Source organism: Bombina bombina, chromosome 4, assembly GCF_027579735.1.
Source record: "Bombina bombina isolate aBomBom1 chromosome 4, aBomBom1.pri, whole genome shotgun sequence".
NCBI classification, from domain to species: Eukaryota; Metazoa; Chordata; class Amphibia; order Anura; family Bombinatoridae; genus Bombina; species Bombina bombina.
This window is the reverse complement of record NC_069502.1, coordinates 850,301,415-850,321,483: the sequence shown is the minus strand read 5'-3', so window position 1 is coordinate 850,321,483 and position 20,069 is coordinate 850,301,415.

Below are 20,069 nucleotides of genomic sequence, written 5' to 3'. Positions count from 1 at the left end.
ATTTTGCAAAAGGCTAAAGAGGCAAAAAAAAATTCAGTTATGCTAGATTGTACACCTGATGTTAGCCATAATGAGCAATTATCGTATACCATCAGATTTGTTGATATCACAGCAGAAACCATTGCAATAAAAGAGCACTTTTTTGGTTACCGCATAGCAAATGAAACATCTGGCGAAGCACTTTCAGACCTTCTTTTTTGTGAAATGTCAGATTGTGGTCTGATATGAAGAACTGCTGGAGTCAGGGCTACGATAATGGAGCAAACATGATAGGCATAAACAAAGGTGTCCAAAAAAGAGTTTTGGAGAAGTACCCCAGAGCATTTTTTTAATCCGTGCGGGTGTCATAGCTTGAATTTAATGATAGGTGATGCTTCTAAATCATCTGTAAAATCAGTGTCCCTCTTTGGAATACTTCAGAGACTATACAATGTTTTTGCTGCATCTACAAAACAATGGTGTATTCTATCTGATCATGTACAAAATCTTTCACTGATTAAAGTCTGTGAAACAAGATGGGAATGCAGAATTGAAAGTCTTAAAGCTGTACGGTATCAATTTGAAGAAATGAATAATGCTCATATGAGCCTAGAAGAAGACATCAGTGACCCAGTAATCACATCAGAGGCAAAGTCACTTAATTTGCATTTGGAGGATTTCAGCTTCATTTTAACTCTTGTTATATGGTATGACCTTCTATTCCAAGTGAACATCGTAAGCAAGTCCTATGCAGTCAAGACAATTTTATTTGGCACTCAGCAATGATAATTTTTAGGAAATGCATTAATTTTGTTCAAAACTATAGAGATTCTGGCTACAAATCTGCCAAAGTGACTGCTAAGGAAATCGCTTTAGGTTTGGGTATTGAAACCACTTTCAAAGCAGAAAAGAGGCAGAAGATGAAAAAAAGAATGTTTGCATATGAGAGCAGAGATGAAACTCCTGCAGATGAAGAACAACATTTTAAGTCTACAGTATACTACCCTCTAATTGACAACATGACTTCTTCTCTTCAACGTTGTGTCAATCAATTATAAGTACACAATGAAAGATGGGGCTTTCTATATAACATAATGGCATTACCAGAGAAAGATAAACTGCTGTGTGTGTGCAAAGATACACAATGAAAGATGGGGCTTTCTATATAACCTAATGGCATTACCAGAGAAAGATAAACTGCTAAGTGTATGCAAAGATCTGGAGCATATCTTGGCTAATAAAAATCAATCAGCACCTGAATGTGATATAGATGGCTTTCATTTGTTTGAAGAACTGACACAGATTATACCTACTATTCTGAAGGAATCTGTCACACCACTTGAAGTCTTACAACACATACAATCTACAAATACTAAATGCTTGTTTCCTAATATTTGGGTTACCATGAGGATCTTACTCACCATTCCAATCACTGTGGCTACTGTGAAAGAAACTTCAGCAAACTAAAACTGATTAAAACCTATTTACAGTCATCAATAGCAGAAGAAAGAATTTCAGCTCTCGCTCTATTGTCTAAAGAGAGTAAACTGTCAGAGCAAATTGATTACACTACTGCAATAACCAATTTGCAGCTGCTAAATCAAGAAAAGTAGCCTTTGTTTAGACCTTCATTTCTTTTAGTTGTCTCTTCATTGAAGTTTGACTTGGCCTTATTGTCCATGTTCATACTATAGGAAAAGCTGTTCCTGAACCCTATTTTCATGTTGTTTCTTTAATAAAAGAAAAGTTATCAGGGGGTTTTGCCTCGGGGGGATGCCAGTGACATCTGGGTCTGTTGGTGAATGCCTCAGTGGATATAGCATAGTTGGCGATTCCTAATCTCTGTTATGCTGGTAAAAAAGGCCTTTGTTGGGCACCATACTTAACCTCCACTTTCCTCTACATACCTGGGGAGTAGGAGAGGGATAAAGTTTAACATTTAAGATGCTGTTATAGCAGCACCTATATCAGTATATATAGGTAGTTTTATATAGTATTTTTATTAACTATAACTATTAACTATTTCTGCTCTGTCAGAGAGTAGACCTATGTTTATGTCACCTTACTCAGTGGTAATTACTTAGCATAATGTGTCTTTAAGACCTTAAAATTACTTATTATGCACATATCAATAATTGTATAATGTCCCAGAATAAAGAGCAAGAATAGTATAAACCCAGTAAGGGCTCTTATGTTTCCTGCTATAATATGATCGTAAACAAATATATTGTATAGTATGCTCCTATAGCAACATCTGAATGCTTCCTGTTTAATATATTTGTTTAATATCGATATAAGGTTATACTCTGATAATTTATATATCGTCAGAAATCAAATCCTGATATGCACTGTTTTATATATATCATCATAGGTCTTGGCATAAGGAAGCGCATAATCAGTGGGCTAATATTTTAAGATTTTCTCTTAATTATAGCCTTTATTGGTTTACTTTGCAGAAACCACACACTTTACCTACCATATATATATATATATATATATATATTAGACCTGAAAGTAACCTCTTTTGGACATACCATCTTTTTTTCTGGACTGTTCCAGGTTGAAAATCAAGAGGCTCGCCTGTATTATATTATAATATGATGTGTAAGTTTGCTTATGATGACATTTGCTGTTTGCTGTTGCTTTTTTTTAAATTGTATTTCAAATGTGACATTATTGCTTTATTGTAAAAATTGTTATTCTGCCTTTTTAAGGTCCAAGAGTGGCCTTAGCCTTGCTAGTTAGTTTACCTCCATTAACCTACTATAAACAGGTCCAAGAGTCGCCTCTTGATTTCATAGGAGGTCTATACAAAAAGGAGGTTTCAGCCTAACATTTAGTTGACTTATTTGTAATTGTAGTAATGTTGCTATTATTTTATTTGGAGAAGTATTTCTGACTTTATTTCTTTTGTGGCATGGTAAATGCTATTTGTATTGTATTCCTAAAAAGTTCAATAAAGTAATTATAAAATAAAATTAAAAAAAAATCTGTTGTATTTATTTTTCATGTACACTTTACAGATTAAAATTAAAAATAAATAGCAGTGAGACAAGGAAGGTAGAGGGGAAAAGGTTGCACTTTAGAAATTTCGCCCTGGGAGCCAAAATCTCTAGAAATGGCCCTGGTTATAATGGTTCACTGAAGTTCTTTGTTGTCATCTTTTGACATCTTGTCCTTGCTCTTGCTTTATCAATCACCTCTCTTTCAACCACTTAGTTTTTTTTCAGGACCCTCGAAGGAATGAAAAGAGATTAAAACCAGGTATATATTTACTTCACACTACAACACTCCATCTGCGGTAGAAACCACATTCACAGTTATTAACTTCAAGTTGGGATGTGCCTCTATCATTGCATCATCCCACTTGCCCCCTTACTTGAACTTATTTTGCTTGCCTATTTTGGCCTAATGCCCCATTTTACATCTCCATTGTGATACATTTTATACTTATTTAATTTGTCCAACTCCACCATCATAGCTTCATGGTAAGATCAGTCCCGATGACACCTGAAAAACAACAATCTATAATATGTGTTATTGGGGACAGCTGGAAGGAAAGATGAGAAGCCTTCTATCTTCATTGTTTTTCTTCCTGCAAGATAAGACTTCAGACAGTTTACATGGAAATTTTCTTGCATGTGGCCTCCCAAAAGTAATCACAATGGAGATATCTGTTATTTGTTTTTTAGAAGGAAAATGCCTCAATTAACTATGCATTCTAAATATTGGCATATTTAAAACTTGATGATAAAAAAACTTAAAATTATTAATTGAACTTAAAACTAAAGTACACATCACATGATACAAATGCACTGCAAACAAATATGGTTATAAACTAAAATGAATGAATTAATTTGAGCACTCAAGCTCTGTCAACTGTTTCTTTAGAAACCCAATTTCATCTCTCATTCTCCTGTTTTGTTGTTTGACTTCCCAATAACTTAAGTTGGCCTTATTGCTTTTCTCATTTGGCCTCAGCCTCCGCTTTTTATACTTATTTTCTCCTCTGTTAATATCGCCATTTAAATTTCTGTCTCTCCAGTTTCCTGTATTTGATCCTCTACTATTCTGATATCCCCAAACATTTCTCCTGTTGCCCCTCTCTAAATCCTGCCTGTGAATATTCAGATTGTTCTCCATTGACTGTTTCACTGCTGAAATTGCCTTAATGGTGTATGGGTGATAATTCCACCACTTCTCAGCTCTAGTGAGCACCATTTCTAAATTTGTGGAGTTTGGATCATACATCTTTACAAACTCCTGACACTTTCTAGGGAGAGCTTCAAGTACCCTCTGTATGTGAGCTGGTGACCCCCAGACCATTTGGGTCTGTGGCTGGCGCAGCACACAACAGAATAAAACTCTTTTCTTTTGCATGATGTACCGAGTCCACGGATTCATCCTAACTTCTGGGATATTGTCCTTCCTGACAGGAAGTAGCAAAGAGAGCACCACAGCAGATCTGTCTATATAGCTCCCCCCTTAACTCCACCCCCCAGTCATTCTCTTTGCTGGCTCTAAGCAGGAAGAGTAAAGAGAAGAGGTGTTAAACTGTTTTTATTTCATCTTCAATCAAGAGTTTGTTATTTTTAAATGGTACCGGTGTTGTACTATTTGCTCTCAGGCAGGACATAGATGAAGATTTCTTCCTGGAGGATGATGATCTTAGCATTTGTAACTAAGGTCCACTGCTGTTCCCACATGAGCTGAGGAGTACAGGAAAACTTCAGTGTGAGGAACGGTTCTTGCTATATAGCAATGAGGTATGTTCAGTCATTTTTTCTGCAGAGACTGTGTCAACTCAGAAAGGCTGACAGTATCCCCATAAGGGGAAGGGTAAGCAGTAATCCTAGTATGAAAGAGGCTTTACTAGCTTGCATAAAGGGCTAAAAAAAATTTGGGCACTCAGTTTGTTTATGTAAAATTGGTACAAACATTTGTGTGTTCTGGGAGTAACGTTTATGTTTATGGGACGTTTGCTTGAGGGGTCATTTGGCTTATTTTGGGTTTGTTATAACCCACATGGTTTTCAAACTAGGTTTGTTAGATTTGAGTAGGCCCCAGTAACATCGAGTGAGGTGGGCGGGGCCTATTTTCGCGCCTCAGTTGCGCATTTACTTATACAGACAAGCAGCAAGCAACTTCTCCTGAGGTCCTGATGATCTTCCGAGGGCCTATTCGAAGCTTTAACCCCATATTATCATTCCTAAGGGCAGGTAGTGCCACAGCAGAGCTGTGGCAAGGTGCTTATAGGAGTGTTTAACCAGTTTTAGACATTTTTCAATCCGGTTTTTTCATTTGGGGGTTTATTGTTTATTAACTTGTGGTGCAATCCTTCTAAAGCTTAGTGGGTACACTGTTAAAATTTCAGGTTTTGCAGTTTTTTGTATGCTTTTTTTCTCTTAAAGGCACAGTACCATTAGAAAAACTTTAAATAATGTGTTTTCCAAGCTTGCTTGCTTTATTACTATTCTGTTAAACATGTCTGACACTGAGGAAACTCATTGTTCAATTTGTTTAGAAGCCATTGTGGAACCCCCTCTTAGAATGTGTCCCACTTGTACTGATATGTCTATAAATTGCAAACAGCATATTTTGACTTATAAAAGTTTGGCATTAGATGATTCTCAGACAGAAGGAAATCAGGTTTTGCCATCTAGTTCTCCCCAAGTGTCTCAACCAGTAACGCCTGCACAAGCGACGCCAAGTACTTCTAGTGCGTCTAATTCTTTCACCTTGCAAGATATGGCTTCAGTTATGAATATTACCCTCACAGAGGTTTTATCTAAGCTGCCTGGTTTGCAAGGGAAGCGCAGTAGCTCTGGGTTAAGAATAAATGCTGAGCCTTCTGACGCTTTAGTAGCCGTATCCGATATTCCCTCACAATGTTCTGAAGTAGGGATGAGGGATTTGATGTCTGAGGGAGAGATTTCTGATTCAGGAAAGACGTTCCCTCAGACAGATTCAGATATGACGGCATTTAAATTTAAGCTAGAGCACCTCCGCTTATTGCTCAGGGAGGTTTTAGCTACTCTGGATGATTGTGACCCTGTTGTAGTTCCAGAGAAATTGTGTAAAATGGACAAATATTTAGAGGTTCCTGTTTACACTGATGTGTTTCCGGTCCCTATGAGGATTTCGGACATTGTTACTAAGGAGTGGGATAAACCAGGTATTCCGTTCTCTCCCCCTCCTGTTTTTAATAAAATGTTTCCCATTTCTGACACCATAAAGGACTCATGGCTGACGGTCCCTAAGGTGGAGGGAGCTATTTATACCCTGGCTAAGCGTACAACTATACCTATTGAAGACAGTTGTGCTTTCATTGATCCTATGGATAAAAAATTAGAGCCCTAAAGAAAATTTTTGTTCATCAAGGTTTTCTTCTTCAACCTATAGCGTGCATTGTTCCTGTAACCACTGCAGCTGCCTTTTGGTTTGAGGCTCTAGAAGAGGCTCTTCAGATGGAGACCCCACTAGATGATATTTTGGACAGAATTAAGGCTCTTAAGTTGGCTAATTCTTTTATTACATACGCCGCTTTTCATCTTGCATAAATTAGCGGCTAAGAATTCAGGTTTTGCCATTTTAGCGCGTAGAGCGTTATGGCTTAAGTCCTGGTCAGCTGATGTGTCATCTAAATCTAAGCTTTTGTCGATCCCTTTCAAAGGTAAGACCCTATTCGGGCCTGCATTGAAAGAGATCATTTCAGACATTACTGGAGGCAAGGGTCATACCTCCCTCAGGATAAGTCAAATAAGACTATGAACAAACAAAATAATTTTCGTTCCTTTCGAAACTTCAAGAGTGGTCCCTCTACCTCTTCCCCTGCTGCAAAGCAAGAGGGGAACTTTGCTCAATCCAAGCCAACCTGGAGACCTAATCAGGCTTGGAACAAGGGTAAATAGGCCAAAAAGCTTGCTGCTGCCACTAAGTCAGCATGAAGGGGTAGCCCCCAATCCGGGACCGGATCTAGTAGGGGGCAGACTCTCTCTCTTTGCTCAGGCCTGGGCAAGAGACGTTCAGGACACGTGTATTTCTCCATGTTTTTGTTTCAAACTTGATAATGCGTAATACAGTGTTTTCTTTGTAAACAATAATGTTCTGACTGTCCCTTTAAGCTGTGTTATTGGCATTCAAACAGTAATATGCCATCATGTATAATTGTAATGGTCATTTTGTTTGAGATTAGGGAAACAGTTTTGACATCACATCACAGAAACCAATCAATATCATGAACAAGTATAGGTATGTGATGATGTGGTACACACTTATAACCCACACTCTTCAAACAATCTGCCTCCATGGACCCGGTCCATAGAAGCAGATTATATACAGAGTGTGGTCCACAAGTGTATGAAAACCACATTATCACTTACCTACCCATTACACATTAAATAAATACTAAACAAAAATATATCTCAAAAAATACTTACTTCCTCTTCCTTCCCCTCTTCCCACGAGACTGAGGCTCCCGGAAGAAATTAAACATATCTTCTAGAATATGCACAATCCGGTTTTGTCCTTGTTCAACTCCTCTAAGGACCTGTATAATTTCTCTTTGTCCTTTTCGAATGGCACAAAGATCTTCTGTCATCTCACTTCGAGTTTGAATATTTTCCCTCTGGGAGGCACGTATCTGCTCTATGAAATCTAGCAACACCTGCACCTCGGCTATCTCCTCCTGCTGGTGCACGGCGGCCTGCTGGTGCTTGAGGGGCTTCTTCTGCTTCAGGGGCCTCCTCTTCTGCTTGAGGGGGGGGGGCTCTTCTTCTTGTGCAGGGGGGGGCCTCTTCTTCTTGTGCAGGGGGGGCCTCCGAGGTGGCGATTCATCCCCACCACTCTCAAACCTGAGCAAACGAGGAGCCTGTAGTTGCTGTGCTGCCTCCTCCCCAGACTCTGTATATTTCAAAAAGAAAGAAATGTATACATTAGCATATTTCCAAATAAAGCTGTAAATGCACACACACATGAATAAATACACACACAGTCACATACATACACACACACATGAATAAATACACAGTCATATACATACACACACACACACACACAAATAAATACACTCACAGTTACATACATACATACATACATACACACACACATAAACACCAATGGGTAAAACAGAAACACTAACCCCTATAATCAGAGACACTAGTGAAGCATCACGTCACACTCACATGATATCAGTGCAGGCAGTGGAAGGTCAACGTTATTCTTTTTTTTTAAGCTAGACCCCCACCTTCGGGGGCCCGGTCGCAGTTGTGAATTCTGCACCCCCTATAGTTCCGCTCCTGGACATCACACTGACATCACACAATTACATATATTTTATCACTCCTCTATATTGCACACTGACATCAAAGTTATATATTGTTCACCTCTTCTCTATATTGCACACTGACATCACAGTTATATATTGTTCATCACTCCTCTATATTGTACACTGACATCACACAGTTACATACTCTGCATCACTCCTCTTTATTGCACACTTACATCACACAGTTACATATCGTTCATCACTCCCATATATTGCACACTGACATCACACAGTTACATATTGTTCATCACTACTCTATATTGCACACTGACATCACATAGTAACATATTGTTCATCACTCCTCTATATTGCACACTGACATCACACAGTTACATATTGTTCATAACTCCTCTATACTGCACACTGACATCACACAGTTACATATTGTTCATCACTCCCATATATTGCACACTGATATCACACAGTTACATATTGTTCACCACTCCTCTATATTGCACACTATCGCACAGTTGCAAATTGTTCATCACTCCTCTATAATGCACACTGACATCACACAGATATTGTTCATCACTCCTCTATAATGCACACTGACATCACAGATATTGTTCATCACTCCTCTATAATGCACACTGACATCACACAGTTATATATTGTTCATCTCTTCTCTATATTGTACATTGACATCACAGTTATATATTGTTCATCACTCCTCTATATTGTACACTGACATCACACAGTTACATATTGTTCATCACGCCTCTATACTGCACACTGACATCACACAGTTACATATTGTTCATCACTCCTCTTTATTGCACACTGACATCGCACAGTTATATATTGTTCATCACTCCCATATACTGCACACTGACCTCACACAGTTACATATTGTTCATCACTCCTCTATAATGCACACTGACATCACACAGTTATATATTGTTCATCTCTTCTCTATATTGTACATTGACATCACAGTTACATATTGTTCATCACTCCTCTATATTGCACACTGACATCACACAGTTACATACTCTGCATCACTCCTCTGTATTGTACACTGATATCACACAGTTACATATTGTTCATCACTCCCATATATTGCACACTGACATCACACAGTTACATATTGTTCATCACTCCTCTAAACTGCACACTGACATCACACAGTTACATATTGTTCATCACTCCCATATATTGCACACTGACATCACACAGTTACATATTGTTCATCACTCACATATATTGCAGACTGACATCACACAGTTACATATTGTTCATCACTCCTCTACATTGCACATTGACATCACACAGTTACATGTTGTTCATTAGTGATGTCGCGAACCTAAAAACCGTCGAACCGCCATTGACTTCAATAGGCAGGAGAACTTTAAAACCCACAGGGACTCTTTCTGGCCACAATAGTGATGGAAAAGTTGTTTCAAGGGGACTAACACCTGGACTGTGGCATGCCGGAGGGGGATCCATGGCAAAACTCCCACGGAAAATTACATAGTTGATGCAGATTCTGGTTTTAAGCCATAAAGGGCCTAAATCACCTAACATTCCTAAATTGTTTGGAATAACGTGCTTTAAAACATCAGGTATGATGTTGTATCGATCAGGTAGTGTAAGGGTTACGCCCGCTTGACAGTGACAGACCAAACTCCCCGTGTAACGCACCGCAAACAACCGCAAACAGTCCATTTGCACAACCACGAGATAGATAGATACATAGATTAAATAGATCAATAAATGCAATATACATATGATAGATACAAATTGCATAGCTCAATAGATGCAATATACATTTGATAGATACGAATTACATAGATCAATAGATGCAATATACATTTGATAGATACGAATTACATAGATCAATAGATGCAATATACATTTGATAGATACGAATTACATAGATCAATAGATGCAATATACATTTGATAGATACGAATTACATAGATCAATAGATGCAATATACATTTGATAGATACGAATTACATAGATCAATAGATGCAATATACATTTGATAGATACGAATTACATAGATCAATAGATGCAATATACATTTGATAGATACGAATTACATAGATCAATAGATGCAATATACATTTGATAGATACGAATTACATAGATCAATAGATGCAATATACATTTGATAGATACGAATTACATAGATCAAAAGATGCAATATACATTTGATAGATACGAATTACATAGATCAATAGATGCAATATACATTTGATAGATACGAATTACATAGATCAATAGATGCAATATACATTTGATAGATACGAATTACATAGATCAATAGATGCAATATACATTTGATAGATACGAATTGCATAGATCAATAGATGCAATATTCATTTGATAGATACGATTGATAGTTAGATAGATTTGATAGATAAATAGATAATTTGATAGATATATAATTTCCCAGACAGAGAATTACAAAGACGTGCATTCTGAGACCCATGGTAAGGTTACTTCCTTTTGCACAATCGAGTACAGGTTGGGGTCCGGGATTGCCTTTTGTGCAAAGAAATTGTGGCCGGGTACGAATTACATAGATCAAAAGATGTTATATACATTTGATAGATACGAATTACATAGATCAATAGATGCAATATACATTTGATAGATACAAATTACATAGATCAATAGATGCAATATACATTTGATAGATACGAATTACATAGATCAAAAGATGCAATATACATTTGATAGATACCAATTACATAGATCAAAAGATGCAATATACATTTGATAGATACGAATTACATGGATCAAAAGATGCAATATACATTTGATAGATACGAATAATATAGATCAAAAAATGCAATATACATTTGATAGATACGAATTACATAGATCAATAGATGCAATATACATTTGATAGATACCAATTACATAGATCAAAAGATGCAATATACATTTGATAGATACAAATTACATAGATCAAAAGATGCAATTTACATTTGATAATTACGAATTACATAGATCAAAAGATGCAATTTACATTTGATAGATACGAATTACATGGATCAAAAGATGCAATATACATTTGATAGATACAAATTACATAGATCAATAGATGCAATATACATTTGATAGATACGAATTACATAGATCAAAAGATGCAATATACATTTGATAGATACGAATTACACAGATCAAAAGATGCAATATACATTTGATAGATACGAATTCCATAGATCAATAGATGCAATATACATTTGATAGATACGAATTGCATAGATCAATAGATGCAATATACATTTGATAGATACGATTGATAGTTAGATAGATTTGATAGATAAATAAATAATTTGATAGATATATAATTTCCCAGACAGAGAATTACAAAGATGTGGGGTGGGACCCATGGTATGGTTACTTCCTTTTGCACAATCGAGTACAGGTTGGGGTCCGGGATTGCCTTTTGTGCAAAGAAATTGTGGCCGGGTACGAATTACATAGATAAAAAGATGCAATATACATTTGATAGATACGAATTACATAGATCAATAGATGCAATATACAGGGAGTGCAGAATTATTAGGCAAATGAGTATTTAGACCACATCATCCTCTTTATGCATGTTGTCTTATTCCAAGCTGTATAGGCTCGAATGCCTACTACCAATTAAGCATATTAGGTGATGTGCATCTCTGTAATGAGAAGGGGTGTGGTCTTATGACATCAACACCCTATATCAGGTGTGCATAATTATTAGGCAACTTCCTTTCCTTTGGCAAAATGGGTCAAAAGAAGGACTTGACAGGCTCAGAAAAGTCTAAAATAGTGAGATATCTTGCAGAGGGATGCAGCACTCTTAAAATTGCAAAGCTTCTGAAGCGTGATCATCGAACAATCAAGCGTTTCATTCAAAATAGTCAACAGGGTCGCAAGAAGCGTGTAGAAAAACCAAGGCGCAAAATAACTGCCCATGAACTGAGAAAAGTCAAGCGTGCAGCTGCCAAGATGCCACTTGCCACCAGTTTGGCCATATTTCAGAGCTGCAACATCACTGGAGTGCCCAAAAGCACAAGGTGTGCAATACTCAGAGACATGGCCAAGGTAAGAAAGGCTGAAAGACGACCACCACTGAACAAGACACACAAGCTGAAACGTCAAGACTGGGCCAAGAAATATCTCAAGACTGATTTTTCTAAGGTTTTATGGACTGATGAAATGAGAGTGAGTCTTGATGGGCCAGATGGATGGGCCCGTGGCTGGATTGGTAAAGGGCAGAGAGCTCCAGACCGACTCAGACGCCAGCAAGGTGGAGGTGGAGTACTGGTTTGGGCTGGTATCATCAAAGATGAGCTTGTGGGGCCTTTTCGGGTTGAGGATGGAGTCAAGCTCAACTCCCAGTCCTACTGCCAGTTTCTGGAAGACACCTTCTTCAAGCAGTGGTACAGGAAGAAGTCTGCATCCTTCAAGAAAAACATGATTTTCATGCAGGACAATGCTCCATCACACGCGTCCAAGAACTCCACAGCGTGGCTGGCAAGAAAGGGTATAAAAGAAGAAAATCTAATGACATGGCCTCCTTGTTCACCTGATCTGAACCCCATTGAGAACCTGTGGTCCATCATCAAATGTGAGATTTACAAGGAGGGAAAACAGTACACCTCTCTGAACAGTGTCTGGGAGGCTGTGGTTGCTGCTGCACGCAATGTTGATGGTGAACAGATCAAAACACTGACAGAATCCATGGATGGCAGGCTTTTGAGTGTCCTTGCAAAGAAAGGTGGCTATATTGGTCACTGATTTGTTTTTGTTTTGTTTTTGAATGTCAGAAATGTATATTTGTGAATGTTGAGATGTTATATTGGTTTCACTGGTAAAAATAAATAATTGAAATGAGTATATATTTGTTTTTTGTTATGTTGCCTAATAATTATGCACAGTAATAGTCACCTGCACACACAGATATCCCCCTAACATAGCTAAAACTAAAAACAAACTAAAAACTACTTCCAAAAATATTCAGCTTTGATATTAATGAGTTTTTTGGGTTCATTGAGAATATGGTTGTTGTTCAATAATAAAATTAATCCTCAAAAATACAACTTGCCTAATAATTCTGCACTCCCTGTACATTTGATAGATACACATTACATAGATCAAAAGATGCAATATACATTTGATAGATATGAATGACATAGATCAATAGATGCAATATACATTTTTTTAGATACGAATTACATAGATCAATAGATGCAATATACATTTGATAGATACGATTTTAAGGAGTGTGTGTCACCATAAGCTTACTGGTGTGTTTGTAAAATCTAGTCCTGAGTGAAATAAAGCAATAGTAGTAGTTCCTTCTGGAACAGGTAGTCCTGTCTGATTCTTTCAGGTATACCAGTTGCAGAGGTTCTGACCCTGCATTATGGCTGCACCTCTCCCTGCAAGAGAGATCTGTTACAGAGTCTGTGGGCCTGTATGCAAAGAGCTGGCCTGCCTGAAAGGAGCAGCAAGGCAGAGGGATCTATTCCTGCCTATAAGAAACCAGATGGCACGCTACCTGCTGGAAGTGTGCAGTGAGGCAGAGGGATCTATTCCTGCCTAGAAGCAGACAGGCAGAGGGGACGCTACCTGCCTGGGAGCCCACTGAGACCAGCCCAGCTGGGGGAGATACAACCGCTGGCTTGATCCCGGTCTCAGCCACGATAGCCCTGGTCCCACTATTTGGAGGCAGAGGGATCTATTCCTGTCAAGAAGCAGCCTGGCAGGGGGATTTATTCCTGCCTAGAAGCAGACAGGCAGAGGGGACGATACCTGCCAAGAAAGAGCTGCAGGGCAGAGAGGACGCTACCTGATTGGGAGTCCACTGAGACCAGCCCAGCTTGGGGAGATACAGCCGCTGGCTTGACCCCGGTCTCAGCAACTATATCTCTGGTCCCACTATCCGGTGGCCACCCCTGGGTTTGGACAGAGGAAGGGAGACCCCCTAGTGGAGTACCGCTACATCTGGGAGATGCAAAAAGATGTTTGGACACCCAGTACAGGTCGTTCTCCTTCAGCCTTTTTATACGAGGCACGACAGGCACGACAGCATAAAAGACCCCATCTGCCATGACTTACTTTTGCACAATCGACAGTATGGCATCGATTTTAGGAACCCGGAGATTATTTTTAGGAACCGGGAGATGGAAAAAGATGCTTGGACACCCAGTACAGGTAGTTCCCCTTCAGCCTTTTTATACAAGGGTCCCCGACCCTCAACAGGCACGACAGCATGAAAGACCCCATATGCCATGACTTCCTTTTGCACAATCGAGTACAGGTATGGCATCAATTTTAGGAACCCGGAGATAATTTTTAGGAACCGGGAGATGGAAGAAGATGCTTGGACACCCAGTACAGGTCGTTCTCCTTCAGCCTTTTTATACGAGGGTCCCCGACCCTCAACAGGCACGACAGCATGAAAGACCCCATATGCCATGACTTCCTTTTGCACAATCGAGTACAGGTATGGCATCAATTTTAGGAACCCGGAGATAATTTTTAAGAACCGGGAGATGGAAAAAGATGCTTGGACACCCAGTACAGGTCGTTCTCCTTCAGCCTTTTTATACGAGGGTCCCCGACCCTCAACAAGCACGACAGCATGAAAGACCCCATATGCCATGACTTCCTTTTGCACAATCGAGTACAGGTATGGCATCGTTTTTAGGAACCCAGAGATAATTTTTCGGCTTGAACCCTAGTTGTTGGCGGATAAGTTACGCAAGTCATCCGGCATTCGAAGATAAAATACAGCAGCGTGTGTACCATTTGTAGCCCAAGGCAGCTCATCTCATCAGGCCTTTTTTACTCTAATGTATCGCAAAATGTCAGTCCCTTCGGGATCCATCCCTCATTCATTTTAATAAAAGTGAGATAATCAAGACTTTTTTGACCTAGGTGACTTCTCTTCTCAGTGACAATACCTCCTGCTGCACTGAAGGTCCTTTCTCACAGGACACTTGAAGCGGGGCAGGCCAGAAGTTTGATTGCAAATTGGGATAGCTCAGGCCACAGGTCAAGCCTGCACACCCAGTAGTCAAGGGGTCCATCGCTCCTCAGAGTGTCGATATCCGCAGTTAATGCTAGGTAGTCTACTACCTGTCGGTTGAGTCTTTCTCTGAGGCTGGATCCCGAAGGGCTGTGGCGATGCATAGGAGTTAAAAAGGTCCGCATGTCCTCCATCAACAACACGTCTGGAAAGCGTCCTTGCCGGCGTGGTCTTGGGAGGAGGAGGATTACTTTCATCTCTTCCCCTGTTAGATTCCCGTTGTGCTGTGAGATCACCCTTAAACGATGTGTAAAGCATACTTTTTAATTTATTTTTGAACTGCTCCATCCTTTCCGACTTGCGGGAATTCGGTAACATTTCAGTCACTTTATGCTTATACCGGGGGTCTAGTAGCGTGGACACACAGTACAGGTCGTTCTCCTTCAGCTTTTTTATACAAGGGTCCCTCAACAGGCACGACAGCATGAAAGACCCCATTTGCACAAGGTTGGATGCCGAGCTAATCATGTCCCGTTCCTCGTCCTCACTGATGTCACTGAAGGTATCTTCTTCCCCCCAGCCACGTACAACACCAAGGGTACCAGATAGGTGACAACAACGAGCACCCTGGGATGACTGTTGTGCTTGGTCTTCCTCCTCCTCCTCAAAGCCACATTCCTCCTCTGACTCCTCTTCCTCACAATCCTCTTCCTGCGTTGCCGCTGGTCCAGCAAGCAATGCTGATAAGGCTATTTCTGGTGGTGATGGACACCACAACTCTTCCTCTTCACGCTCATCTATGGCCTGATCCAGCACTCTTTGCAGGGCACGCTCCAGGAAGAAAACAAATGGTATGATGTCGCTGATGGTACCTTCGGTGCGACTGACTAGGTTTGTCACCTCCTCAAAAGGACGCATAAGCCTACAGGCATTGCGCATGAGCGTCCAGTAACGTGGCAAAAAAATCCCCAGCTCCCCAGAGGCTGTCCTAGCACCCCGGTCATACAAATACTCGTTAACAGCTTTTTCTTGTTGTAGCAGGCGGTCGAACATTAGGAGTGTTGAATTCTAACGTATCGGGCTGTCGCAAATCAAGCGCCTCACTGGCAGGTTGTTTCGCCGCTGGATATCTGACAAGTGCGCCATGGCCATGTAGGAACTCCTGAAATGGCCACACACCTTCCTGGCCTGCTTCAGGATGTCCTGTAAGCCTGGGTACTTATGCACAAAGCGTTTTACAATCAGATTACACACATGTGCCATGCACGGCACATGTGTCAACTTGCCCAATTTCATTGCTGCCACCAAATTACTTCCATTGTCAGAAACAACTTTGCCAATCTCCAGTTGGTGCAGAGTCAGCCACTGATCCACCTGTGCGTTCAGGGCGGACAGGAGTGCTGGTGCGGTGTGACTCTCGGCTTTCAGGCAAGTCAACCCCAAGACGGCATGACACTGCTGTAACCAGGATGTTGAATAGTACCTGGGGAGCTGGGGAGGTGCCGTTGATGTGGAGCAAAACGCAGCAGCAGAAGAGGACTCAGCCGAGGAATAGGTTATGGAAGAGGATGGAGTAGTAGGAGTAGAGGAGGTAGCAACAGGCCTGCCTGCAAGTCGTGGCGGTGTCACCAACTCCTCTGCAGAGCCACGCATTCCATGCTTGGCAGCCGTCAGCAGGTTTACCCAATGCGCAGTGTAGGTGATATACCTGCCCTAACCATGCTTTGCAGACCAGCTATCAGTGGTCAGATGGACCCTTGCCCCAACGCTGTGTGCCAGACATGCCATTACTTCCTTTCGCACAATCAAGTACAGGTTGGGGATTGCCTTTTGTGAAAAGAAATTTCGGCCGGGTACCTTCCACTGCGGTGTCCCAATAGATACAATTTTTTTGAACGCCTCAGACTCCACCAGCTTGTATGGTAAAAGCTGGCGGGCTAAGAGTTCAGACAAGCCAGCTGTCAGACGCCGGGCAAGGGGGTGACTTTGGGAAATTGGCTTCTTACACTCAAACATGTCCTTGACAGACACCTGACTGTGGGCAGATGACCAGGAACTGCTACGTAAGAGACACTGAGTGGCGGATGGTTGAGAGGGGGCAAGGAGGACAGCAGTGGTTGACGTGGCTGAAGATGCTGGACCAGGAGGAGGATGGCGGCTTTGAGTTTGTCTGCTGCTTCTACTCATGTGTTCATCCCATCGGCGTTTGTGATGTGAGACAATGTGCCTTCGCAAAGCAGTTGTACCTAGGTGGGTGTTGGACTTCCCACGACTCAGTTTCTTTTGGCACAGGTTGCAAATGGCATCGCTGTTGTCAGAGGCAGACACACAAAGCAAATGCCACACTGCTGAGCTCTTTGATGACTGCATTCTGATGGTGACAACAGCATGCGTTGATTGGTGTGCTGTCTGGCTGACCCCGGGTGCCGATGCATGCTGTCTGACTGTGCCACTATCTCCTTGCGACGACCTCCCCCTGCTTCCAACTCGTCTCCTTCTCCTCTCTGTCTCCCCATCTGAACTTTCCCCCTCTTCTTCTTCTCTTCTAGCGGGCACCCACGTGACATCCACGGATGCATCATCATCAACCGCTTCACTTGTATCTGACAAATCAACAAAGGAAGCAGCAGCGTTTACAACATCACCATCATCATCACACCGTACGTCCATGTCTGTAATGCTGCCTGACTGAGACATATCACTGTTATCTACATGCTCTGTCAATGATGGTTGCGCATCACTCATTTCTTCCAACTGATGTGTCAATAACTCCTCTGACAGATCAAGTGAAGCGGCTGTGGTGCTAGTGTTGGTGGTGGCGGCAGGCGGGCGAGTGCACTGGTCACTTGAGAGGTGCCCGAAGCTAAGCTGGAGGTGGATGGTGCGTCAAGGTTAGGAGCGGAAGCTGTAGAAGATTGGGTGTCCTGTGTTAGCCATTCAACTAGGTCCTCCTCAGAACTTTTCGCGTTCATGGCACGTGGCCTCTGAACACTGTGCATTATTGTAGGGTCAAAGGGAATCACAGCACCACGCCCACGACGGCACCTGCGGGGTGGCCTGCCTCTGCCTGTCATTTTTTTTTTTAAATGTACACTTACACTACTATTAAACAAAATATGAGTGGTGCCACTGGGCAAGTGGGCACAGTATACGCTGTGAGCCTGACACAAAAAAGCAGACTGATGTTTCACAATCCAAAAAGTTTATTTTTTTTAAATGTTCACTTACACTACTATTAAGCAAGATATGAGTGGTGGCACTGGGCAAGTGGGCACAGTATACGCTGTGAGTCTGGCACAAAAAAGCAGACTGATGTTTCACAGTCAAATTTTTTTATTTTTTAAATATTTAAACTACTGTTACAACAAATATGAGTGGTGCCACTAACTTGGCAAGTTGGCCTGGCACACACGCTGGCAGGCAGGCAGGCAAATGCAATAAGATTACAATAGCAGACTGATGTTTCACAGTCCAAAACGTTTTTTTTTTAAATATTTACACTACTGTTACAACCAATATGATTGGTGGCACTAGTTGGCAAGTGGGCCTGGCACACACGCTGGCAGGCAGGCAACTTCAATTAGATTACACTAGCAGACTGATGTTTCACAGTCAAAAAAGTTTTTTTTTTTAAAATATTTACACTACTGTTATAACAAATATGAGTGGTGGCACTAGTTGGCAAGTGGGCCTGGCAAACATGCTGGCAGACAGGCAACTGCAATTAGATTGCACTAGCTGACTGATGTTTCACAGTCAAAAAAGTTTTCTTTTGAAATATTTACACTACTGTTACACTTGCAGAGTGATGTAAAAGTTTTTTTTTTTAAAAAAGTTACACTAATGTTACAACAGATATGAGTGGTGGCACTGAAGATGGAAGTAGGCACAGTATATGCTGGGAGCCTGAACACAGGCTAGCACTAGTGGCAGGCTGGCCTGGCAACTAAAATTAAATAACACTAGCAGAGTGATGTAAAAGGTTTTTTTAAAAAAAAATTACACTAATGTTACAACAGATATGAGTGGTGGCACTGAGGATAGAAGTAGGCACAGTATATGCTGGGAGCCTTACACACAGGCTGGCACTAGTGGCAGGCTGGCCTGGCAACTAAAATTAAATAACACTAGCAGACTGATGTAAAAGTTTTTTTTTTAAAAAGTTACACTAATGTTAAAACAGATATGAGTGGTGGCACTGAGGATGGAAGTAGGCACAGTATATGCTGGGAGCATATTTACACTAATGTTACACCAGATAGGAGTGGTGGAAAACAGAGCAATTAGGCACAGTATATGCTGTGGGTCTGACACACAGGCCTGATGGAAAATGAAATTAGATTACACTAGCAAACTGATGTAAAAGTTTTCTTTTTTTAAATTTACACTAATGTTACACCAGATATGAGTGGTGGCACAGAACAATTAATCACAGTATATGCTGTGGGCCTGACACACAGGCCTGATGGAAAATGAAATTAGATTACACTAGCAAAATGATGTAAAAGTTTTTTTTTTTTTAAATTTACACTAATCTTACACCAGATATGAGTGGTGGCACAGAGCAATTAATCACAGTATATGCTGTGGGCCTGACACACAGGCCTGATGGAAAATGAAATTAGATTACACTAGTAAACTGATGTAAAAGTTTTTTTTTTTTTTAAATTTACACTAATGTTACACCAGATATGAGTGGTGGCAGTGAGCAAGTAGGCACAGTATATGCTGTGAGCCTCACACACAGGCTGACAGGTAGGCAAATGCAATTAGATAACAAAAAAAACAACT